Source organism: Crocodylus porosus, unplaced genomic scaffold (assembly GCF_001723895.1).
Source record: "Crocodylus porosus isolate Cpor-Errol unplaced genomic scaffold, CroPor_comp1, whole genome shotgun sequence".
NCBI lineage: Eukaryota > Metazoa > Chordata > Crocodylia > Crocodylidae > Crocodylus > Crocodylus porosus.
This window is the reverse complement of record NW_017728917.1, coordinates 12,741,602-12,767,148: the sequence shown is the minus strand read 5'-3', so window position 1 is coordinate 12,767,148 and position 25,547 is coordinate 12,741,602. Positions and strand designations below refer to the sequence as shown.

The following is a 25,547-nucleotide window of genomic DNA, read 5'->3' as shown; positions in this document are numbered from 1 at the left end:
TCTTGGGGAGCTGCAAAAAAAAATTAAACTGATTCATTGATTAACAAGTCCATCTAAGTGAAAGAGAAATCCAATTGCAGAATCCTCCCCCCCAAGTTATGATTTTCACATCTTAGAAGGGGGGCTCTTGTCTCCTATGAGGGGCTCACCCCCCTCCTCCCCGAGCTCCCCCTTAATTCTTACCTCACTTTCTAGTTGTTAACAAATTTAACGCATTCAAATCTGTTCTTCGGCAGGTGAAGATGCATTTGGCAGTTGTTTTGCACACACTAAAAATCTTCTAAAAGTCCTTCCTCACTTTGGCTGAAGGAGGTTTCTGATAAATGTTGGAAAAATACAATTAAAAAAAAAACAATTTAAGAGTGCCACATAATGTGGGCAAACGTAATACTGGGTATGAAACAGCATGATGCTAGAGAAAGACATAGCAACAGTTGCCATTTGAAAGTCGGCTTTTGATCCTTTTAACTACCTAGTGGCACATGATTGCTATGGTTTGCCTCTTTACTGACAGGCTGTTCTCTGCTAACTGCATGCTGCCATTTGGGAAATGTTGACTCTTTCATGGCTGCTACTGTAATGCTCTATAAACTGAAGTTAAATGCTTTCCTGAGGGTGAGGGCACCTACATAACATAAAAAGGTCTGCTGCCTGCTGTCGCAGGGGTGATACTGGTTCAGGAGGAGCAGTCTGCTGTATGGCCAAGTCACAGCTGGAAGCATCATCATGCTGATGCAAAGACTCGGATCTTTTGGGATAGATAGTTGGGGGTTATGAAATTTGGACCTCCTTCTGGCAGTTGCTGGCCCATTTTGCAAGTTGAAAGAGGAAAGGAGAAGTCACAGAGGATGTACGTGGAAATAAGGAGTTGTTCAGGTTGAAGCAGTTTGTGGTTATCACCTAACAGTGTGAATCAATCCAGCCTCAGCACCTCCCCTACCCCCCCCCCCGGCAAGAGGAGAGGTAACAAGCCCTTTAATACATGACCCTGCCCTTGAGTTTGCATAGTACCAGGGCATGAGTTTTCCACTCTCTGCATCTGGCAGGACAAAAATCTATAGGAAACCCTCAATGTGAGTTATTTGAGAAACTATGTCCATTTTAACATTGATCCCTATGTTAATGTTCCATGTCAGCTAGCCATGAGGCATTTACAGCAATTGGGTATTTCAGGGTAGGTAGGAAGACAACTTGCCTATAGAGATGAGCGAACTGTAGCCTTGCTAGGAACATTAATATATTTGCCCTGATCTGTTCCTGTAAAATCCCCTATCAGGGTGCTATTCTGCTAGGCACAGAGGCAGGCATGGTTCAGGGATCAGGGTGCTGTTCTGCTAGGTACAGAGGCAAACACAGTCTCCATCCTCCAAATATCTGCTTTTTTGTTGTTGTTTTTTCCCCTAAAACAGATATACCATATAAACATAGCAGTTGGAGTCATTCTATCTTGCTGGCTATTTATTCCTTATTAAAACGCAACCTTGAAATCTCATTAAACTTGTATAAAAATCTGGGGCTGAAGGGAAGGAGAAGCCAGGAATACTAAAAAGAATGAGAGAGACCTCACTGGAAAATGCTGGCCAAGCAGCTGCTCATGTTTCATATTTAGTGTGAATGGAAGATACAGCCCTGATTACAAAATGCTAGGTAGCAGCTGTGCCGGCCTGGGCTGAGGATTACCAGATGGTTAACTGTGATTGACTTGTCTCCATGGAGCTCATGGGAGAGAGAGAAAAAAAATATCTTAAATGTGATGCACATGCTAGGTACACAGGTTTTTTTAATAAGGAACATGCCAGATTTGTTTACATGCTTTCCCAATACAATATGGCTGCTAGTTTGACTTCAGACATCTTTACCAACGGCTAGCTTGCAAAACCTTGCTCTTTTGATTGTAGGTGCGACTATTTTTTTTCTCTCTCGCTGAATGCTCTGATACAGTATAAAATAATGGGTTGGCAGAAAGTTGATTCTGCAATTCAGAACTGAATTGCACAGATGGGAGCGAAAAAAAGCATTGCCTCTCTTTAAGCGAACGCTGCCACAAAGGTTACATAGAGATTTAAAACTGAGCTTGCAATGTCTATGCTTTGGGCTGCTGCAAAGTCATTGGAGTGACCTGAAGAGAGGGAACAGAGGTTACAGCCTCATGGCCATGTTCCTCTGCTAGCTTTTGCCATGAGAGGAGCAACCAATTCAGGATCTCATGTACTAAAAAACCCTCTGCCTAAGCCTATTGTCATGTGGGCAGATGTAGAAAATCTGCCAGTTCCCAAGGGGACTGTTCTCTGAGGAAATGAAGGAAAAATGAGGACAGACCTCAAACTACAGCATTCAGACAGCATTGCTCTGAGCTGCAGAGACAGCATGAAGGCCTAGCATTTGGGCTGTGGGTGGATGGCACAGATCAGCCTGGGGGCCTGTGTTTAATGGGGGGGCAGGGAGGACACCCAACAGTGAGCCCAAAAGAAGTGATTGTAATCCTTAGCTTCCAATTTCAGACCCATGCAATCTCCTGAGCCAACTGAGCTGTGCTGGCCAGACACTGCTCCCAATTTTGAGAGAGGCATGTCCTTGCTGGTGGCTGTGTTATACTGCTCTGGGCATCTCAGAGTAAACCTGATATCTTTTATTAGGCCAACTCAAATAGCTGGAAAAAATCTTCTATTTGAGTTATATTCAACTATTTGAGCTGGTCTAATAAAAGAAAGATGTCTACCCATGTCCTTAGACCAACGCAGCTACAACCTATACCCATTAGGCATCTCAGGGCTGTCCAGGACAGTCCCCTTGGCACTGCTCTGGTGTGTATTCAGACCTGGTGTCCTGGTGTGGCCTCTGCTGCTGGACAGCCTGTGCAACGGGTGGGGGAGTATCAGATTCCTGTGATGTTCGAACAGGGTGGGTGGGAGGATTGCTTTTGTCTGGTCCCTCCCAGGTGGGCATCTTTCATACAGCTGAGAATGTTTTCTGTTCGTGTTTATCAGGTGTTGGATTTTCCCTTGATATACTCCCAATGCCAAACTGGAGGAGCTCCGCATCCTGAACTACACCAATGGTACTGATATGCAAACCTCTTAAAGAGTTTCTGGACCCAAGCTACCCTTCTGCTCATTAGAAATCACTTGGTGCCACACTTCCTTCATTTAAAGTGTTTTTTTTTGCCGAGTGGAAGTGATATGGAAAGCATCCTGTTCCATAAGAAGAAAAGATATTTTAGGGGGAATTTTTAATAAGCACAAGTCCAAAGAGGGTTTTGCTTCCAGGCATGTCTTTTGTCAGCCAACACTATCTATGAGGATGGTTATTGCTGGAGATGTTTGGAAGAGGTCTGTGCTCAAATGTGAAGAGGGACAAATGTGCAAGCTTTGGCTTGGGAAATATTTTAAGCACCCATTATATAAATACGGTAGGCAACATGACCTAAGAGATGGGGCTCTAAATTGGCAATCAAGGACCCAGGCTTGCTGCTGACTTGCTCGGTGGCCTTGGGCAGCCATGTCACTGCTCTGTGACTCAGTTTCCCTTCTCCCACCCTTTGCCTGCAGCTCTCTTTAGCTGGTCAGGGCAGCCTTTGTCTCTCTCTATAGCTCTGTGCAGTGCCTTGAACAATAGGACCCTGTCATGTTTTGGGCATTAAGGTGGTAATTTAGAAAAATAATAAATGGTGCATGTTTCCTACCTTAGCTTCAAGCAGCTTTCATGATTTTCAGCAACGTACTTTGTGAGTGGAAAATTGCAGGTAACTAAGAATAGAAACTAGTAATTCTGAAGCTTGTATCACACTGAGCCTTTAGAAAAACAGTAGTAACCTTGAATAATTTAGACACACAAAGATAAATGTTGTATTGGAGAAAATGCACTGCCTCCAGCTGAGGTTAGTGAGAGCAATTGATTGTGTGTGGGTTCCCCCCCCCCCCAACTGAACATTTTTGCTCTGTGTTTGCATTTATTTTTGAAGTGAATTAGAAATACGTCAGAATGATGGAGCTGTCAATTATGCCAGCTTGTCCCCTCAGATTTGAGTGTGATTCAAAAGACATGACACAGATCTATCTTCACGCCTGTGGTTACCTGGAACACGTTCCTATTGCGTTTGTGAGAGGCTGACCTGTGACTATTTGATGCTTTGAACCATCTTGTCTGAATACAATCATTACCAAAGACGCATTAAGTGCTGGTTTAGGATTGTGGGAGACGAAAGTAAATGATTTAATTTTGCCTTATTTTTGGCTTTTCAATGCCCTGAGTTAAAAAGCAGCCAGCACAGTTCATGTTCTCAATATCCAGCAAAGCCTGAAGATCACGAGAGGCTGGGAATTCTTCCATTAGTAAACTGTGGATGAAAGACACGCAGTGAAGATTTAATATGAAAAATTGAGCTAATATTCAGCATTTCTTTGAGCACCATCTATCCAAGAGGCTTGAAGTACTTTGCAAAGAGTGATGAAATAAGCCTCTTGGCAGCCTGATGGGATAGGTTACTCTTCACCCTATTTCATCGGTGACTAAACTGGGTCCCTGCGAGACTGACTTCTCTCTGTGGTTAGGAGAAGGCTGGGATGGGAGTAGGATGTGGCTCCTCTGACTCCATCTAAAGTTAACTGATGGGAACTGAAGTATTGGCAAAGCTGTTTGCAGATGGATTTTCTTAGGCTCTTTGCTATGACAATCCCCAGTGCTAGCAACATGTTTCTAAATATTTCAAGATAACAAGTAAAGGTAATGGTGAGAGGTGTCTGCACATGCATTTACACCGGCTTAAATTTACTGGTCATTAAGTTCCTGCGCAGTAAGCAGGAATAAGCTGATGTCTACACATGCAGGCATTAAAGCGCATTAATGCTGTGTGTGGACTGACTTGGGACTGAAGTTAGTCCCAAGTCAATCCGCGCACGCACACACACACACACTCACACAGAGTTACTGCGCAGTAAGGCGTCTACACATGCATTACTGCTCGGTAACTAATTGGGTGTAAATTTGATACCTACATGATGCACATATCAAATTTACACTCAAGTTGGCAGAAGTCACCATAGTTACTGAGCAGTATGGGCATGCATGGGTAGATGCACACCCATACTGTGCAGTAATTTTGGTTACTGCATAGTAAATGTGTATGTGTAGACGAGGCCACTGAAACCTTAAATTGTTCACATAAAGGCGCAAAAGCCTTTGAGTTCCGGACCACGTGGGCCAAAAAGCAACAGGCTGTTCGAACTTCTGCTCTGATCCAGAACTTTGGAGACTATTAAGCATTTGGGATCGATAATGTGAAACAAGTTGGATTGTATTATTTTGTGTCCCTGCCAGCTGAATAGTCCTGTGACTAGGAAGGGGGCAGCTAAGCTTTACTTCAAAATCCAGGAAGAGTCCTCTTTAATTCTCTCTTTTGGATAGACAGTTTGGTGGTTGAAATCCATTCTCCCCTAGATCACCACCCTCGCTGATGGCCTAATACAGCAGGATTTCCCAGGGAAGCATCACATTTTTCAACTTGTAAAGTTTTTGCTTTGAAATATTCACATGAGCTGAACATGGAACTGAAGACTGCTTGATTCAAACTTCAGGCTTTCCTTTCCTACTCTTCATGTTGCTTTCAAAGCAGCACAGTTGAACCAGAAGCATTTTCACTTGGCATGTGTTCCAGACCTGTTGGCCTGTCCAGTCCTACAATATGTTGTGGCAGTCTAAAACGATTCCTCCACAGCCACCATCAATCAGTTTTTGTTTTTGTTTTTTTCAGTTTGGTTGGAAAAAAAGAAAAAAAAGGGGGGGTGGGGAAGAGATGGGTGCCCTAGTATCTCGATAGCATGGGGTAGCATTGTCAGGAAATTGTCTCTGCACATCTGCATCCTCTTAGTGTAAGAACGATGAACTGTGCACATAACATAAGGAGGACTTTGATCAAAACCTAGCCTGGCTTTTACACAAGAAGCAACTGCAGCAAGGCACTACATTTACAAAAGCAACCGAAGGCAGTTTCAGAGGGATTTGACAGATTACAGGCTGATGGCACCACTGCTACAGCCTCAGTAGAAAATATGGCTTGATCTGCCTAACAACAAAGGGCTGTTGAAATGCCTAAAGACAGAAACAAAAAAATCATTCAGAGATGCACTGTGGGACCTTCCCTGTTCTTAGCTTGACATGCTGTTTTCCAAATGCAAAGGGAACAGATCAAACCCAGAATAAATGCAGTGAAACAATCTCTGGGCTCACTCTAATTTTGGCCTCTCATGATACAACATCGCTTTTGGTTTAGTACAGAATGAGCTCTTTATTCCCAGGGAAGCTGAACAAACTAGGATGCCAAAATCTTTTCTTGCTGCAAGGCCTGTGGCATACCCTTGGGATCCTGCTCTGAACACGATGAGATTTGCACATTGATCTCGGGGCAGGAGAGCAAATATTCCCACATCATAAATAGCATGTTGACCAGTTCATTAGTGTCATTCATGGTACACTTTATCCACCATTTTAATATTAGCTTTGTAATTTATGCAATTCTGGTGTCATGAGCGCCGTAAGTCAGTAGATGGCATGCAGATGTGGCTACACTGATGGACCATACCAGCACACTCTGATATGCCTCCAGTTGGTTTTAAACGTACACCAAATGCATGCTTGTGAAAATGTCACTGATTCTTTCCTTGGAGACTAAATTCCTGTGAATCTGGATTTCACATGTCACTTCCTACTGAACACAGTAAATACCCGAGAAAATGAAGAGTAATGTGCAGCTTAGTGCTTCTGCATTTTATTATAGCAGATCTGAAACTGGGGTGGGTTCTTAGCACATGAGATGTAATTTTTGCTTGTCTTAAACATAAAATACTTTCTAGTTATAATTTCAGTTCCTGAACTGCAATCATGGAAAGCTTGATAATAAACAAAGAATATCTGGCTTGCTTTATGCCTACAACAGATAAATGTGATTGGTTTGGTTTACTGAGCTCTGGGCTTTGTAAAAACACAACCATTCAGAACCTAATTACTTTTGTTTTTTTATTTAGTTGGTTACTAGTGGAGTAAAAAAATCCATCACCTTCTGGTCCTTTTATCGGGCATAGTCTTGCCTATGATACTTCTGAGCAGACTTTTTTGTGTGTGTTTGTGTGTGTCCCCATTAGCACAAGCACAGTGGAGCTGGATTTGTGCTTTCTTAACTCAAGGCTGGTGATGCTGTTGTGAAAAGCGTTTCACCATGAATAAAAGCTCCCTGGAAAAAGTCACGTAGCTACGGCATCCGGAGTCGCTGCTCTTCGTTGCAGTGAGTCACGTAGTAATGAAGAGCTGTCTAGTGGGAGCATTTTGATCCCTTCCTGGATAGGTGCTTTTAAAACTTCAGCTGTTTATATAGCAGGGCTGTCCAGCTTTGGCCAGGGACCAAAGAACTCGCAGACAATGTCAGCATCGTGCACCTGTGCAGACCTTCCACTCCTCACACCCCTGCACCATGCCGCATCTTCACCACCACACTGCATGCACTTCCCTTCCCTTATTCCTCCCCAAATGCTGCACTGTGCACCCATACAGCCCCAGACTCAGCCTCAGCTCCCCTGGCTGTGTTGCACTGCACTGGGGCAGGAGCAGGCAGCAAGCTGGAAAAGGGAGCCTGGAAACTCCCAGCTGCCGTTGCAGACAGAGTGGTGGGGGCAGCAGCGGCTCAGGGGCTGCAATTTAATTTCCCGTGGGCCACATCCTGGTCCCCAGTTGGACAGCCCTGTATTATGGGACAGGAGTTGATCAGACATCCTCTAGGAATCCATCTAGGACCCTACGTGGTCCCTCATCCTCCTGCTTCAATCTGTTCTGCATTGCCTGTGGTGTTCCTGTTGTTGCAAAGCCTGTTTTTCTGTCCTGTTTCTGCAGCTCTTCATGAAATACAGTTTTGCCCATAGAAATGCAGATGTTTGGCTTAAGTTTGCAAACCTGGGGGTTGAATTTACCGCTCGGCCTTACCAGTTCAGCCTAGCTCAACTCCAAATGCATTCAGGTAGCTGGATGCAGGCACCCATATTGCAAACCTCATGTCTCTGGTTCTAAATGTATTTGGGATCATCACCTGCAGTCCTGTTCATCCATCTATGCATCCAGCATAGATAGCACTGGTGTTATTGACTTACAATTGAAGGCAGCAGTAGGATAGTAAACTCCTATAATTTTACGCTATTCATTAACAATATCTAAGATTTCTCACCCCAATATTTACATTGCTTCTTCTAGCTGGAAACTGTAGGTTTATCCTTAAGAGCAGAACATATACAAGGAACAAAGACCCTTTATCTCTGGAGTCACAAAGACCTCAGTGTTACCAAATCCTGTGGTTTGAGCTGACTTGAGCTTCATTCAGAGACGTGCATGTGTGAGATTTGTTGTGTTACTGCATTGATTCATTGCACGGCTCAGCGGCCTGGAACCTGGTGCTTGTTTTGTCCTGTGAAAACGAGGAGCAGGTATTTCTCATGCAGTTGCTCCACCCACAAGAAGTCTGCTTGCAGTGTAGTTTGTGTTGTGCAACTGTTAAATATTACGGGATCACTAGTACTTTCCCATGTAGAAAACTGCTTCGGATCCTTGCTATCCAGGTACCGCATCTCTTCTGTTGGTAGTCCTGTATATTCACACAGTGTGAAAATCTCTTCATGCCAGATTAAAAGATTTAGTTTTTCTTTGCACAGTCAGACTAGTTTAAACAGTTCCTGATTTATCTGCACACCTGAGTATTTGAAATAATTCATGGGTATCCAGTCCCGCTATATGTGTCTATTCCACTGACTAGCTGGGAATCAGATTTAAACAAAACAATCCAAAGAAAGCAATGGAGCTGTGAGCAACGGATCTGAATTAACCAGGACAAACTCTATTAGCCTAATACAACACTAATCTGATTGCAAATTATTAACATGCTAAAGCTTCTTAATTGTATGTTACTTTGACACAATACTGCAATGCTGTATGATTCGGCACATGTTCTCGTAACTCTTGGCTGGAAATACATTTACTGTAACAAAACTCAGCTAAACAGCCTGGAGCACACAGTGGTTTAGGAACCAGTAACATCCTCTGCATTACAGTAATACCTAGAGGGCCTGGGGTGGGTTTTGGAAATATCAGTCAGGAAGAGAGGAAGCGGATTTTGCAAGGACAGTGTGTGCAGAAGTCGTTGTAAGGAGTCAGCCACTGATGATGTCCATCTCTGCCCACTCGGGGGGCATGGAGACGGGGGGGAAAAGTCATGAGGCCGAGATGCTGGAGGGACGTGGCCTCTTCAAGCATCTAGTCTCAGCAGCTTGGCTAAGCTTTCCCTGACAGATGGGGTGATGCAGGAACAGACTTGGAAAGACCTGCTGGAGGGCTGCATGTATTGGTGGGCACACAGAGGCAGTGGGCATGGATACCATCTGGGGGTTGAGTACACCTGGCTGAGCAGGGCCCTTTTGCATGACCAGACAGTGCCAGGATGGAGAAAAAATGTTTCCTGATTGACCACCTTCAGTGGTACACATAGTCACCTATACCTTCATGTAGCCCATAGTCTGGCACACGCAGATGTAGTGCCAGACTATGGGCTACATCCTTTCCCCTTCTTTTTCCCTGAGCATACGCATTGTGTAGCTTTATCCCATCTGATACTGTAGTTCTTGCAGGTACTTTGGCAAGTTTGTTAATATTTTTCTAACTAGTTGGTATTTTGGACTGATCTTTCAGACACATGGACCAATATTTAGGAGAATACCCAGAAATATTCTGCTACCTAGTCATTGCTGCTTGAGTGCCAGTCCTTTTCTATTAGTGGGGCACACACTCAGCAAGCAGCCAACCAAACAGCTGTGTAGACGTAAAAATAACAGCAGTTCTATTGAAAAAAATCCCAACAGCTCCTTAAATGGGGTAAGAACGGCAGGCTTTTACCAGGTGCTATCATCACCTGTGGGAAATGAGCAACTTCAAATAATGGCCCCTTTAGAGGAGCACTGTACAATCGGCTCTGTATTAATCAAGAAGTTGGTGACACCTGGTGGTAGGCTACATAATGCTTGTGGAGTCATGTCTCCAAGAAGCATGCATACTTTTGGCTGACCAAGTTTTACTAATATATTCTTTTGAATTGTAGTATTGTTTACTGGGGAGGACAAAATAAGGGAAATGGTATTTCTGTTTCTCCAGGCTTATGGGGGAGCAAAACCTGGTGTGCTTTGAAAGGGAGGTAACTGCAGGTTCACAGCCGCAAAACACTGACTTTTGCACAATTATAATGCTTGCATTATGTGGCTGAAATTCTCTAAGCTGCCTTCTAGTGGCCAAAATTCAGACGGTCTTTCCAGATGTGCACTCAGTGCTTCTCATGCAAAAGGTGAGAAATAGGAAGGATGATGCTGTTAACCTCAGCTGAGCCTAGCCACAGACATGTTGACCCCAGACGAGCATTTGTATTTCTTGTGGTGGGTGAGCTTCTGTCTGTGGTGCATTTTGAATTTTTCTCGGGAGGGAAATATATGGTGCGTTAATAGCTTTAAAAGCTGTAAAAATATCTATCAAATCAACACAGGTTTGTCAGCTTGGACCCCAGCAGGTAGTTTTCCAGTGCCAGATTACAACGGCTCTGTAGTAGTCCCCCTGCAAGGTAATAAAAAGAATCATGGTGGGGTCCTGAAGTCCTCAGGTTTCAACGTAAACCTTTCCACTTTTGAGAGAGCGTGGCAGTCTCTTTTTTTTGTTTTTATCCTCTGCTCATGTACAACATAGCTTCATTCGAAGCCTGTCAGATATCTGGAGATGTGACTTATGCAGAGGGGGCGGCTGAGTAAATAATTTACAACAAATATTTTACAGGAAGAATTTCATCCCGTTCCTCCACCCACCCCCACAGGTTGATCCTCACGTGCACCACACGCCCCTGCTGACATGGGGCATTCACAAATACATGGAAATGGTGGGATACAAGTTCTCAGCAGCAGGGCATTGGACTGATTGTGTGTAGTGGGCTTTTATCAGTAAAATCCAGCTACATATGTTTCCAGAGAGGCAAGTACAACTGCCCCTCTTGAAAGCAAGTTGTGCGCTATTTTTGCATGTCTGCATGGGCCGGCTGAATTGTTTGCAGACCTCAGAGCTGCGAGCAGCCAGTCGGACTCCCCCAGACAACTAAAAAGCTGTTTTTCAGGAGAGTGCAGCCACTTACGTCCAGCCTTCAGGCATGAGAGCAAAATTCCTCTTAGTGCCATGGAGCAGCACCATGACTCCTGCCCTCCACCGAAGTCCTGTGGGGAAGCTGCACGGGGCAATGTGGGGTCCGTGCGGACTGTAGCCCTGGGGCTTTTCCAGCCAAAGCAGAGGTGTGCGAGGGTGCTTCACGCACATAGAAAAGCTGGATTATGCTAATGAGGCCAGCACTCGGCAGTTGCGAATATTCAATGTGAAAGTCTTGTCTAAACATTTTGTATTTATGTAAAACACATGCATAAGCAAAATGCTTGTATAATGAATATTTACAGGCTTATGTAACCTCCTTAAGATGCTTACATTTTCCAACCAGAACTGAAAGGAATATCTGGGCTGCGAGGGGGGAAGGAGACAGACACTGTAAAAGAGCTTTGGCTTTGAATGGGATGTGTCCACCTGGTCATGCTCAATGTTGTGTCCTTAGAATGTTAAAGCTGCTGCTCCTGAAGCCCATGGTGTCTGCGCAGAATCTCCCCTGTAAAGGTGAACAGAGCCAGGCAACGAGAGCACCTCGGCATTTCTGGGTGGGCCTGCAGAAAATAAATGGCCTTTCTAGGTGTTCTTCCTCCTCATGCAACTGTGCCAGACTTCAGTGCCTCCTATATGAGGCCATGTCTACGCCTCTTTGCCTCTGCTGCCTGACTTTCCACTAAACTCCAGATTGCAACTGCTCCATGGACCTTGCAAGTCCACAGAGATTGTGCAAGTCAGCTGGCGGAAAGGAGGGCCCAGCTGCTGCCGAGGGCCCTTGTGGCATTGCCACGGCCTGACACAACTGGCCTGAGGACTCGGGGTGAGGGTGGTGGTAGGGAAGGGATTCTTGGTGCACGATGCACCCAAGGTGTGTGCATTGGGTGGTGCCGTAGCAAGGGCGGGGTGAGTGGGGCAACCGCCCCAGGTGCTGAAGGGAAGGGGGTGCCAACAGGCGCTGCCCAGGCAGGTTGGTGTGCCGGATGGAGCCATGAGCAGCTCATTTGGGGGGTACAGGGGTGGGGGAAAGGTTGCTCCCACCTCTGCGTGCATTCCTGGGCATGCATTGGGGGGGTACCCCCCAGATCTGTGCATAGGGCAAGGGTGGGCTACCACTGGGCACCAAACTTTGGTGCTTCAGCACTAGCATTGGGTGCACACAGGTCACATCCCATGCTGTTAATGCACAGCTAGTGTTGTATGTTCCCTTTTAAATACATAAACCCTGTTGAAATTGCAAACCTGTACCATGTTTCAGCTTGAACTGATTTGTGAATGGAAGTGGCTGCAGCCATGATTCTCAGAGTTTTTAAACTCAAGTCCTGTTTTAGGCCATGCTTGGAAAATGCCAGCTCTGTTTTCAATTATTTTTTTGACTACAGAAAAATACTAGAGCGATTCTGTTGCAGACCTCTCAGAAAGCCCCCAGCAGGTCAGACTATTTTTAACTGAATTTCTATGTGAAATCTCTGGCTTTATCTTGTAAGAGACATTTGCACACTTAACAGTTCTAACATCGGATGGCAATCCTGCGACATCCTTGAAAGGATCTCTAGGCAACCTGACTGAGCATCACTCGTCTACAGTAAATTTCAGTTAAGTTGGAGACAGACTGTTTCTTTCTGTTCCCTTAAAAGGAGTGAAACTCTAGAATAAAAACAACTCTCTTGCTTATTGCTTTCCCAGTGATCCCATAAAATGCTTATGTGAATTGGAGCATGCAAGGGACACAGGAGAAATTCCAGCTGCAATAGGTGATTACACTAATTGAAATAGACTGCTGGGCCTCCTGTTGCCTTCCTGCTATGGGACAGGACACAAAGGTGACCCGCAGACAGTAGCACATCCCCCAAATGCTATGGCTTTGGAAGGGCTGTCTTGGTCTGCTATCTGGCACCATGTAAACCAGTACAGCCTGTTGCACGGTTGGGTTGCCAGTGGCTAAACCGGTACCTCCACCTGGGCTAGCCTGGGTGAGGAGGGTGTGTGGACTCCCAGTAGGACTAAAAAAGAGACCTGTCAAAGGGCGGATGAGCTCCCTGCAAGCCAACAGCCATCTATAGCTGGAGAGGAGATGGGTGCCACCAGGTCACTTTGCCCAAAAAATTACCAATGTATCTAAGGTTCCCCAGTGATTGCAGCAGCCTTGGGACTGACTTGACTTGAGTGCAGAACTGGGATGCACTACCTGTGAGGCATGTTCAGCAGTGATTTCTTCCCAGAAATATGCTGAGCTCTGTGCTGTTCGGAGGAGGTATGGACACACAAGCAGCAGCAGCATGACTTCTATGGGAATTGGGTTTGTGGCATGGTACTAGCATTCCCAGTTTGATATTTCCTACCTGTACTATTCCTAATACCTCCTGGAGCACCAATGGGGAAGGGGGTGCTTGGAGGTCCACCCAAAACCAATGCCTAGGGGCATCTGCTTCTGTTGCAAGTACACTGCTGAGCGAGGAGAATGAATGCCCTGCAGCTTGTGTTTCAGGGGCATTTTGGGTATTTACTGCTGCCATTTTACATGGAGAAAGTGGCTGGTGATGCTGGGTTTGCACATTAGCACATCTCAGCAGGGCAGTACTTGTGATCTGGAGATGGGGGATCAGATCCCAGTTGCACTAGTACTGTTTGCCGGCATGCAGGGAGCCTCTGCACTCCCGGGGACTGGTGTGGTCCCAGGGTTGATACCGACAATCAGTGGTCTAAGCCCCAGGATAGCACAGGGGTCATGCCCAGAGTCCCACAATACAACCGGCATTCGGCTGGATGGCGGGGACCCTGCTACACGTTCAGTTGAAGGCAGCTACACAATGATTACGTGTATCTTGTGGAATAATTTCCCTTTTTATCATGCCATTAATTGCCTGAAGGTTGCTATTTAAGACACGATGAACTGGTTAATCATGCCTCGAGTGTAACATCTGCCAGACCCAAGTGACACACTCTTGCCACGGTTGATTTAGGAGGTCATAGTGCCAGGGATAGCAAGCAGGGCAAGATGGAGAGCCTGCAAGAATGCAACCAAGGAGGCCGTTGTGCTTGGACTAACCCAGCCTGTGTTGCCAGCTGCAGAGCACCAGCCTCAGGCTGCCTGGGTGTATGGGAAAGGCTTCCCTCCAAGGTGGGCTCCAGAGCAGCCTCTGAGTTGGTCTACCCATGGCAGGAGGATTAAGACTCACATGCGCCCCTGGGAATTGTCAAGAGCTGGGCTGTCAGGGAGGACCCTGCCTTGAGCATGGGTGACCTTGTGAGGTCCCTTGTAGCCCTGCTGCCCTACAATCCTGTGCTGCTACAGCAAGGCTCCCAGCCTGGCTTGAGTTGTGCATGTGGTTCATTTCTGGTTGAGACGCTGATGCCTTTCTCTGGTGATGGCTTTGTTTTCAATGATGTAGTATCAAACATTGGTTTGGGATAGAGTAGAAAAAGGGTAATATAAGAATTCAGTAGGAATTCAGACCTGGTGGTTTCTTTCACAAGTCATTTTTTCCCCCTATGCAGTTTGGTTGGGTTTTCCTCAAGTAAAATTTGTGCGTTGGGTCCTTGACTAAATGATTCTTCTCCAAATCGCCACAGGCATCACCTTGATCTTGACAGCAATGCTATTATTTGGGAGCTGTGACTGTTCAGAACTGAGTCATTGTGGCTGAGCAATTAGTCAGAGTGACAGCTCATTAACTCTGATTTTCTAGATACAATAATATTCAACTTGCAATATCAGTCCTCTGACCAAACCTTTTTTATTTATCTTGCCAGCCTGGGTGGGTGTAGGGGGGAATTGCTTGCAGTTTTGAGTAGCTGGGCCACATCTACCCACAGCTTGTATCCCACTGTAACATATTGAGTGTGATCTTATTTTTTTTCTTACCAGTCTAATTTTTCAGATCCAACCAAAAAGATTCTGCTTTATCCAGAAGCTCCTTATTGCTTCCACCAGCAAGAAAGGTTTTTAGAGAGACAATGCCATTCCCAAGCTTTGTGGGTACCCACTGCGCCAGCCCCCCTCATACCATGCCAGGCACCGACGTGAGCAATCAAGTAGGCTGGGCCCTAGAAGCATTAGATAATCCGGAGGAGAGGCCAGCTGGGATGCCATCACAACACAGACAGCTAAATCCTCCCTAATCTCTGCAGGAAATGATGCCACAGCTGCCAGCTGAAAGCATGTCTTCATGTGACAGTGCCACATGCAATACAAATCTGCTCCCTGAATTGGACCAAGGTGGGGCTTGCTCTCGGGCTCTGGACTGCCCAGAGAAAAGGCCAATAATTTGTTCTAGGAAGTAAGAGATTGCATGTATTGTAATAATAAATTGCAGTAAACCTCAGCAAATAGCTGCAAATGCTGCTTTCAGTGCCAGCTTCGATGTATGGTGGGTCTTTGAAAAACTTATTATGCTCATGTTACTTTTATACTCCATTTTAGAAAACATTTTGAAATTGCTCACACTCTTGTGCACACCCAGGTCAATTTTGTAGTCCCCCAAGTCTAACGGAATATTAAAAATTGCTAACATGGCATATATCTATATATCATTTTTCTCCCATTTCTGAAAAAGGGGAGAGAATAAGGTGGCCTTTTATGCCCTCCTTCGTTTGCACACTCCAGGAAATTGGAGAGCAATGAAAATCATTATTCCCTCCTTTAAAATTGCTGGGACTTTGTATCTCATTAAGTTTGATTATAGCTGGGTCATCTAAGCAATCAGTATTATTTTTTAATTGTGGTCTTACGGTTCCGGAGGAAATTGCTGCTTGCACACAGGGCTGTAATTGCATGCGAAACCATAAAGCACAGACAAAAAATTATATTAAAGTGCTATCTCAGTTGCTCCCCTCTCTCATCTTGGCTGTGAGGATGTCAGCATTTTGGTGATGTTCACAGACATGCTAGCCCTGGGATGCTTGAATACCTTCCATGGATCAACCTTAAGTGGGGGTTTTTACTAGGGATCATCCCCACATGCTGTAATGAGTTTCTTCTGAAGTCATCCTTCTCTTCTGAAAACAGTGCTCTGAATGAGATGCCACACCGGGCCCTTCTGCTGCAGGGTGGAGGTAGCCACTCAGTTTGCTAATTAATGTACCAGGCAACACATACTGGCCTTATCCACTCTCGGTGATGCTTGCGGTACTGGAGTTGTCCAAAAAGTAACAGCCGCAGGAAGGGAAGCACGTGCTTGGGGGTGGTTACATAGACGGGCATGTGGGCCTGTGTTCAGAAATATCAGAGCCATCAGCACTGTCTGTCTGCAACATCTTTAAAGAGAGAAAAAAATGACATGGTGCTACTAGCTTTTCCTCTCTTGAGAGATGCAAGCACGCATCCTGCTGTCTGTAACCAGGGGTTTAGAAACATCCGTGGCTTGCTTCCCTATACACAGGGCAGAATGTCTAAAGCTCTGCACCTGCAACCAGGCACAACTTTTTCACTGAACAGCTCCATAGCAATGGTGTGCTGCCAAGCTGTCATGCGGATTCAGTGCTGTATGTCAAGACTAAATCAGCAGTCCGTTGAGGGGACCTGAATCTGCGTGTCTGTTTGCTGTGCCATGTGGGTACCCCGTATTTATTCATTGGTGCCTTTTGAAGCTCTGGTGTGAACTGTGGTCAAACGCACGGTATTATTCTCGGCGCTTAGAGGTAACAAATGTACAGTTTGTAATGTGCTACAGATGTCTGTAATGGTGAATCAGGACCCTGGAAAGCTTCCAGGCAAGGAAACCTTTTGCTGTTGAAAAGCATGTGCTGCAGGCTGGTGCCGGAAATCAGCTCGGTCATAATTGCATGCTTTGCCATGGTGTAAATGGATCCAAACTCTAAGTCTTAATTTGAGGGATGTTTTGCAGATGTTGGTCATTAGGAAGCTTATCTGCCTCTCTTCCATTCTGTTTGCTGTTGCTTCATGTGCAATCAGTTTGAATGGTGGAGGAACACATGAATAATTTTAATACCATACAAGCTGTCACAGGCTGTAATATTGTTTTTTTTCCCCCGTAAATCTCTCTGATATGCTTGCCTTTTTCTTAAGTGGGACACACTCACTTTAAGTTTTAGCCTGTTATCAAAAAAGATGGCCAGCAAGAAAAAGTAACCAGAACAGTATTTGTTTGCATATACCCTTGCATAAGAACCCATCTGTAATACATTTGAATACAGGGAAGATAAATACAGTGTTTCCCATCAAAAGTCAAACTTGCCATGCCCAGCAGTTACCATGTTGCTATCTAATTAACCACCAACTTTCTCTTATGCATAAATTGGGGCAGGTAGACTGATAACATTGACACTGTCATGGCGTTTGGTACTGTACATTCTTTTGATGCTTCATATAATGCACAGGTTTCAACGTCAAGACCTATGTGAGAGGTAGGCTCGGCTATGGGATAAATCCAATTTCCAGTGCTGGCCAAACCCATGTCCCCAACCAATAGGTTGCACTCAGTGGGTATAAGGAAGGGAGGAAAGGAGCTGTTTGCTGCCTTTCCCCATTACAGACTTCACAGTAATCCATCAATCTTTCCCACTCTCAAAATTTGCCCTCGCTGGCATACATGCTCCTGTAAAGGATCAGATTCAGAAGGAAAAAGAGGTAATAAAGGAACTTGAAAAGCAATGATGTGATCATTCCCCATGATGCTTCCAATAAGACTTCCCAGTGCTGACAGATCCATGTGTAGACACTAGAGTATAGGATGATCCATGCTGAGAATGGTTTAGATGGTTGAGTTTAAGGTTCATAGAAAGATTTGCAATTTCACTGGGTACTCTTCAGATTCACTCATGAATACCCTTCACTTAGAGTAGCAGAATATCCTTCCTATCAAAAGGCAGCTGGCAGCACTTTCCCAGTATCCTGCATTGCTATACCACTTGATCATAAAGCAGTGCCCACATCTGAATTGGCATGTCTGCATTTAGGCACAGCATTTGTGCAAGAGATTTGCCCAGATGACCCTTGAGGTCCGTCCACCCCCGTGACTCTGAAAGCAATGGTCTGCATTCAGACACTAAGCTGATTTGGATAGATGTTGCTATGGATTTGCCAGATCACCTTCATTGGAGCCCTTTTCACCCATGCGTTATGGGTATCTCACTCTGGGTCAGAAAAATGTCTTTTTATTCTTGTAGAAACCTTCAGAGTTTTTGCTCCCCACATCTGACTGCTAAACACTTGGGTCAAAACACTTTACGTTTCGATTTGACCGTACTGCATGGTGCTTTGTGTGAGCTGCCCTCCAGGCTGCTTCTGCTCCTGCTGGCTAGTCTCCAGGTCAGATTGCAGCCCTCACTGACTTGTTTCCTGATGGGTGAAAGCCATGCATCATAGGAGAGAGAAATCTGGCCCAGAGAGGAGAAAGGGAGCTGGAGGCAGCACACCTGCCATTCGAAATTGGAAACAAAAGATTAGGTTTTTAGCCAAAATATTCCAGTATTTTGGTTTGTGAAGGAAGATTTAAATATTCTTCCTGCTGAAAACAGGTGCTTCCCTTAGACATTTTCTTTCAGTCCAAAAGCATGGATGGGAAATTTTCAATCTGCCCCTGGCTGGAAGTGTTTTTTTTGTTTTTTATCTTTCCCAGCTGTGCTACCTGTCCATGGGGCTTCAGGTTGTCTGTGTGCACCCTGCGGTGGCTTTTACACCCAAGCACACTGTATTGCACATTGGGAATATTGTATACTTGCATTTAGAAAATTGAATATGATTCATTTGGGCCTGGAGTCTAAATATCCTCATCTTGCCCTGTTGCCGTGGCATATCTAGGGAGCCGCAATACAGACTGTTGTGGGGCTGTCGCATGCCGAGTGATCTAGGTTTGCATTCAGCTTTTTGTTTGTTTTATTCCCTCGTGCTTGGCCTGGTAACATCATTATTTTAAAGTCTTGAGTGAATGATTCTTCAAAGGCCCTGGTGATGTTTGCACGTTGTTTGAGCATTTTCCATTTCAAAGCTGCACTTTCCCCACAGTCCAGCAGAGGTCGTGTATGCTTTTCAGATGGAGCATAGGCAGGAGTCTTCAGATGTTATGCCCAGTAATGCCACTATTAATAACTCCTAGTTTCCCATGAAAAATCCTCAAACGCTTCTAAAAGCATATGGTGCTAAGGGTCTCGCATGCATTGTTGCAAAATGCTGTTAATTCTGGGTTTTTAGGGGGTGTAGGTTGTAACTGTGTGGGTCTAAAGACATAGGCAGGCACGTTTTTTTCGGTAAATCTGATATCTTTTATTAGACCAACTAAAATACTTGGAAAATGTCTTGTTTGCAAGCTTTTGGGTACAAATACCCTTCCTCAGCCTGACAAAGGGTATTTATACCCGAAAGCTTGCAAAGAAGATTTTTTTCCAACTATTTGGGTTGGTCTTATAAAAGACACCAGATTTACCCAAAGAACTGTCTGCTGGGTTTTTAGGGCACCTGGGGAGTTATAGCCAGGAATCCCACTGGAAATAGAGGTTCTGCAAGTGAATTTGCCTCTTGCACTTAAAAATTCATCCTTGAATATTAAGGATCAAGTGGGTTTCTGAATATGACCAACTACAGTGATTTTTCCCAATCCACTTAGCTTCTGGTATTTTACTCCTTGTTTATCTGTGCAGTTGTTACAGGCGCATTTATCATGCCTTTTTGGAGGAGGGCTGGTCCTGCTTTGAGCAGGGGGTTGGACTAGAAGTGACCTCCCAAAGTCCCTTCCAAGCCTCCTTTTCTGTGATTGCTATCAAACCCAGAAAATTTTAATCTGTATTTTTCAAGTGACATTCCTTTTGATAGACTGTCATTTTGCTGTAAAAGAAACGTTTATTTAGCTATGGTGTTATAAAGTAGATGGAAAAAACGTGCGCCGCAACCTGACAAGTCTCTTGCTGTGAGCCTTTTGCATGGCAGGCAGGTGAGGGGGATTATCTGTTGCGAGCAGTCTGTGCTGTACTCTGGGTGCCTTTGTTTGAGCAGCTGAAGTGCTCATTTTAAAACACGGAAGGTTGTGCTCAATTCATAAATATTTGTGCTTCGTAATTACATCAACAAAGGGCTGGAAGGCTGAGTTCTGCCGAATCCATCTTGTTTTCAGTGGAAGCTGCGGAATTTTAATTGGCTTTTCTCTGAGTGCTCATTAACCCATGTGTAATCTCTGCTCGCATGTTGAGTTCAAGGAGAAACCAAATCCTCTCCAAAGAACTGAAAATAAGAGCTTGCGTAAAGGCCTGCTTTTTGTGGCAGAAATTTCTCAGGACAGACTGCTCCATATGGAAATAAAGCTTTCTGCTTCTCTCTCTCTATCTTCAGCCTGGCCAGCTTCTTTACAAGACTGGATTTTAGCATGTAAAGTAGCAAAGCTCCATTTTGCATATAACCAATAAGAAGAAGAACAATAACAATGACAATAATAATTATTATAGCAATACTAATTATTGTAATATACTAATTGTTGTTGTTGTTGTTATTGCTATTGTTATGAGCATTTTCCCCCAAACATTTGATGTTATTGCCTTGGTGTCCTGAATGAGACTGCCATCTGGACTCAACATCAAAGCTCCCAGGGGCATCTGTGTCACTGGATCACCCCTGTGTGCAATACGGGTAATGATCTTAAGGCTGTACGTGTGTGTGTGTGTGTAGGATTATGAAGGTTAGGCCTTTGCAGGCAGGAAAACACCGAGGGAGGATCCTCAAGGCACAGCCTTGCACACCGTGTCCCTGTGATGGCACACTGTCTGCACTGGGTGAGGAGCTCTTCCCCCTCCGCCAGCTTGCATGGCCCCTGGGGTCCATAGCAAGTGTGAATCAGGGTTGTGCTTGGCTTCGGCTCCCAGGAGCAGCAGAGCCATCCCTGTAGCCTGGCTGTCCACGTGGACCCTTGCCCAAGCTGGCAGGCATCCTTCTGGCAGGGCCCTCCCTTACGATGGCCAGTGCAGATTTTGGCTTGTAAAATGGCTCAATTTAGCTGCTTTATGACTCTTGATACCTCTGTTCTTTTCGCAGCATTTCTTTCCCTGTAAACACGTTCGTGGCTTTATGGCTCTATTACAAAAGCCTATATGGAGAGTGAAGGGAGGCATAAGCCTCATGCTGCTCCTCTGCACTGGGGTGGGAACTTGACTCATTAGGGTAATGTTTGCCAAAGCAGCCCACTCCTATTGTCATAAGCAACCCTGCGACTTATTTTCCCAGATGCCCTTGACTTTCGGTGGTTCCTGACGCACATCAGCCGCTTTGACGGTAAGACTCGACGTCTCTTGAGTCACATAAGCACTTTAGGGGGAAAAAATGGCCTGCCGGCTTTCTTCTAAAGCTGTTTACCACTGCAATGGAGTGACTTGAAGTGGTTTAAAGAATCAGGTTATTGGATGTCCCCCACTGCTGGGAGAGCAGATGTTCCTTGGAGATGATCTTGCTTTATGCTGTGTTTATAGCACCAATCTGAAGGTAGAGTGAAGAAATAGCATATTACCGGAACGGCAGCTGGAAACTGCTCTAACTGCTGGAGGTGGTGAAACGTTAAGTCTCCTGTGAATAAAGCAAACCTATAAAAGTCCACTAATCAAAGCATGCAGGCCTCAGAAGAACCATTTTGCCCCTTCCTGCAGCTGTAGCCAGCCCCATTACCAGACCTAGAAGTAGACGGTGCCACAAGAAAACTGGATGAAATTTCTCTAAGAAAATAAGCTGCATGCGGTGTAATTCTTCCAGCCCTCAGCCAGTGGGAGATGCTGAACAACATGTGATGTGGCTGGTGAAAGAGGCCACGGCATGCACTATAGCGTAACCAGGAGGAGAAGAAGGATGGAAGAGTCATTAAAGAAAAATGGCCTTGCAAGGTTGAGTGCAGTGTGTGGGGAGGGTCTCATGCTGGAATGGGAGATTTCCCATGGAGAAGACCCCAGCGCTATTCTCTTACAGAAGAATTAGTCATTCCAGAGCTAGAATTAATTCTTCCCCTGGCATGGCATAGGAAATTTTCATTAGGAGGCTTTGTGGCAGCAGTGAAGAGACATCCTGACCCCTGTCCAAAAGAAAACGTAACCAGCCACAAATAAACCTTCCCTAGACGGAAGCTCAGAGATGAACGTTTTGCACCCATTTTCCTTTCTTGGCTTTGGAGACAAGTAGCTCAAGAAAAAAAGCAAAGAGCAGAATCTTATTTTTTTTTAAAAATGCTTTTAACCAAAACTGTTGAGTGCTTTTTACCATTATTTGCAACAGCTGAGCTTTGCCCTTCCTGAGCAACACGTCTCCAAAGGCCCTTCTGCAGAAAATCAATGGAGGAAGTGGAGGAAATGAGTGGAAGAATTTCTGAAGGCTAAAGGGCTAATGAATTGCTCAGCATGTTTGCATTGCCTGTAGATGGAGTCTGAATTCTCCAGTCAATGGAGCTTGCTTGTGAATGGGTCTATCGCCTTCCTGTTCCTTGCTGCCTCTGCAGTGATAACCTGTGAACTTGAAGTTTTTGCATGCAACTCTAAAAAAATATTACACAATTTCTTTTCTTTTTTTTTTTTTGTGGGTGTCTTGCTTTTAGTACCTGTTTTAAATAGAAAAAAATACCATTTCACAGTGCTTTCTCTTGAGTATTTTGTGTGTGCTGGTTCTTACTGTGTGTCATGCAACTGGTTGCTGATCTCTTCTTCTCCCTCCCATCCCCTGATGCAGTCAAGCCAGGCAAGTTGTGACTTGGCTTTGAGATGTAGTGTACTGGTTTGTAATGGGTGAAAATTCACCCAGCACTAGGGCTGGGGCATCACAGACCTTGGGACCACTTGAATGATACTTAGCAGGACTCACTGAAGTCTACATGCTTCTGAAGTGGGGCATGAGCACTCATGTGGGCTCTTTACACTGCGGGGAATTTAACTCCATGTGCTTTGTGGAGTGCTGTTGTGCTACAGATGGCCTGTCTGCTGAAATGGGAAGGAGATTGGTTTCAGACCCGTGTTGCAGGTTGCCAATTCTACTCCAACATTGCCATGATTGGAGTTAGGCAAATCGAGATCCAGATTGTATTCCCTTGTGACTTGTTTGGTTATGTTGCTTGATAATCACCTGCTGTGATATTGCCTTGGCTGGGATGATGTAGTTGGGGCTGGTCCTGCTTTGAGCAGGGGGTTGGACTAGATGTGACCCCCTGAGGTCCCGTCCAGCCCTCATTTTCTATAATTGTATGATATTCTGGTATGTCACTGATGTATTGAGCGAGCAAACTATGCTGAACAGCGTTAAGACAGAGAGCATTTACGGGAAAAGGAACCAAACAACTGCAGGTGAAACTCATGACTTGTAATTCTTAACGTATTTTACCAAAAATTTCCTGTGGTTATCTTCATGATCAGATATTTCTTTTGTACAGTTAAATATTCTTTCCACTTTAACAGCTCTCAAATAGGGACTATGTGCCACTTATAGCCGGCACACACTGGTAGAACCCAGGCATGCCTCATTATCCTTTGAATTGTCTGCTGCACAGTATTAGTGATTTTAGTATTTTTGTACTAAAATCACTTTCAGGTAAGACCCAGAAGTCGTCTTACAAACATAATTATCTGTTGTAACCGAAACTGACAGGCTGGAAACGTAAAGATCTTTCCTACGTTAACATGTCTTCGGGCAATGGGAGAACTTTGCGGAGCTCTATAAAACCCATCATCTCTAATGAAATCACTTCCTTTGATCGGAAGTCTCCATTTTGGTTTCCTGTGAAATTAAGCATAAATAAAAAATGGAAATATTTTTCAGAGAGAATCAAATAGTTACATTATTTGTAGAGTGTGATCTCTTTTCTACGGGTGTTATTACCGTAACCATCTGATGCTATCCAAACAGTCCAAAGTCTTAATGTGTGCATTGCAAAAGAGGAGAAACAAGGTATGTTAATTAGATGGATTTGCAATACCAGGGTGATCTTGGTTCTTAAATGTTATACCAGATAGTCTTTTAATCAGTTTTCTTGTTACTGCTGAACTCAACCTTTATAGAGGCATTTAACTGAAGTAACAGATTGGAAGAGAGATTCTGAGATGCAAGCGCTAGATGGAAAGAGCAGACAGCCAGAAGGCACGTATACAGCAAAAAGCCAGCCCCGTGCTGCCTCCTGAAGGATTGCCTCCCAATGCTTTTGGCTGGATGAGAGCTTTCTTGACAGCTAACATGGAACAATCTTAATGTGCGAAAAGCTAGTGAGTGCGAAGGCAGAGAAGCCTGGGAAATACGGAAAAACTCTTGAATAAGTAAGGATGTGACTAGTTTTTAGGCAGTTGCATGCTACAGCAGCCAAGACTAGCTTAAGTAGGAATCTCTTTAAAGCCATTATCAGACATGGCCAAGCAAAGACTAACCAACAACCTATTCTAGCTGTTGTAAAAGCTATTGAGCTGTGCCACCTTTCTTTGCTATGTTGGCTGAAAAATTAAGTGTTCGGGATTATTGAATATCTCCCTGTGATCTCTGGAGATGTTCCATTTTCAGAGGATGAAGCAACAGATGCATGAAAATCAGGCAGTTCAGCACGTGCAAAAGTGAAAACCACTCTACTCTGAAAAGCAGCTGGGTGCATATGGCTCCCTTGGTGTAGTAAAAATTAATTTGGGTACTTTGGTGACTTAACAGACTTCCAAAAAAATGTCTATTCACCTTTGCTATCCCTGTTCTGTTCTTAATTCCATCCAGTCCCCACTGCTGTTATTATGCCCAGGTTTTTCCTGGATGCTCAGTTGGTGATTTTTAAGGTTATTCTTGCCTACCAAACTGCACCATGCTGCAGTACACGAGTCACTATAATTTGAGGCTGAAACATCTGTCTTTGGTCTGAAATGCAGCTGTTTGGCTGTGGCTTGCTGAACTTTATTTATGAGGTGCAGAATTGGCTTGTGCCAGTCCAGCATTTGGGATTTTTAATGGGATTGTTGCACAGTGCAGATTGGACACACCCCTACTGATGTGCCCATGCAAATGAATGAAACTCAGTTGTATCCCTTCATTTTGGCTTGTGCATGAGAACTGTTGGATGGTCTGATCTATAGATCATTTTGAAGCAAGCTGGAAACTTGGCCCTGATCATTGTTGTATTTGGCTGGTTATTTTCGTAATTCAATAAAGGTAAGGCTTAAAACAACATTACATTATGCTAGGTAATGCATAGCCTAGAAATAAACTAAGAATATGGGTTGTGTCAAACTTCAATGGTGACATGAATGTATTGAACATTTTGTTTTTTCTTTTTGGTGGAATTATTGCATAGATTTCATAGACATTGGGGTTGGAAGGGACCTCACAAGATCATCGGGTCCAGCCCCCTGCTCAATTTAGTGTGTGTGTGTGTGTGTGTGTGTGTGTGTGTGTGTGTGTGTGTGTGTGT

The 25,547-nt window shown here is 44.6% G+C and overlaps 1 protein-coding gene across 2 annotated transcripts in view; it reads left to right on the top strand.

Moving 5' to 3' along the window:
• The window catches only part of SYNPR (synaptoporin), a 117,256-nt gene that overhangs the window by 21,667 nt on the left and 70,042 nt on the right, over nucleotides 1-25,547 (top strand). The gene's annotated exons all lie outside the window — the stretch shown is intronic.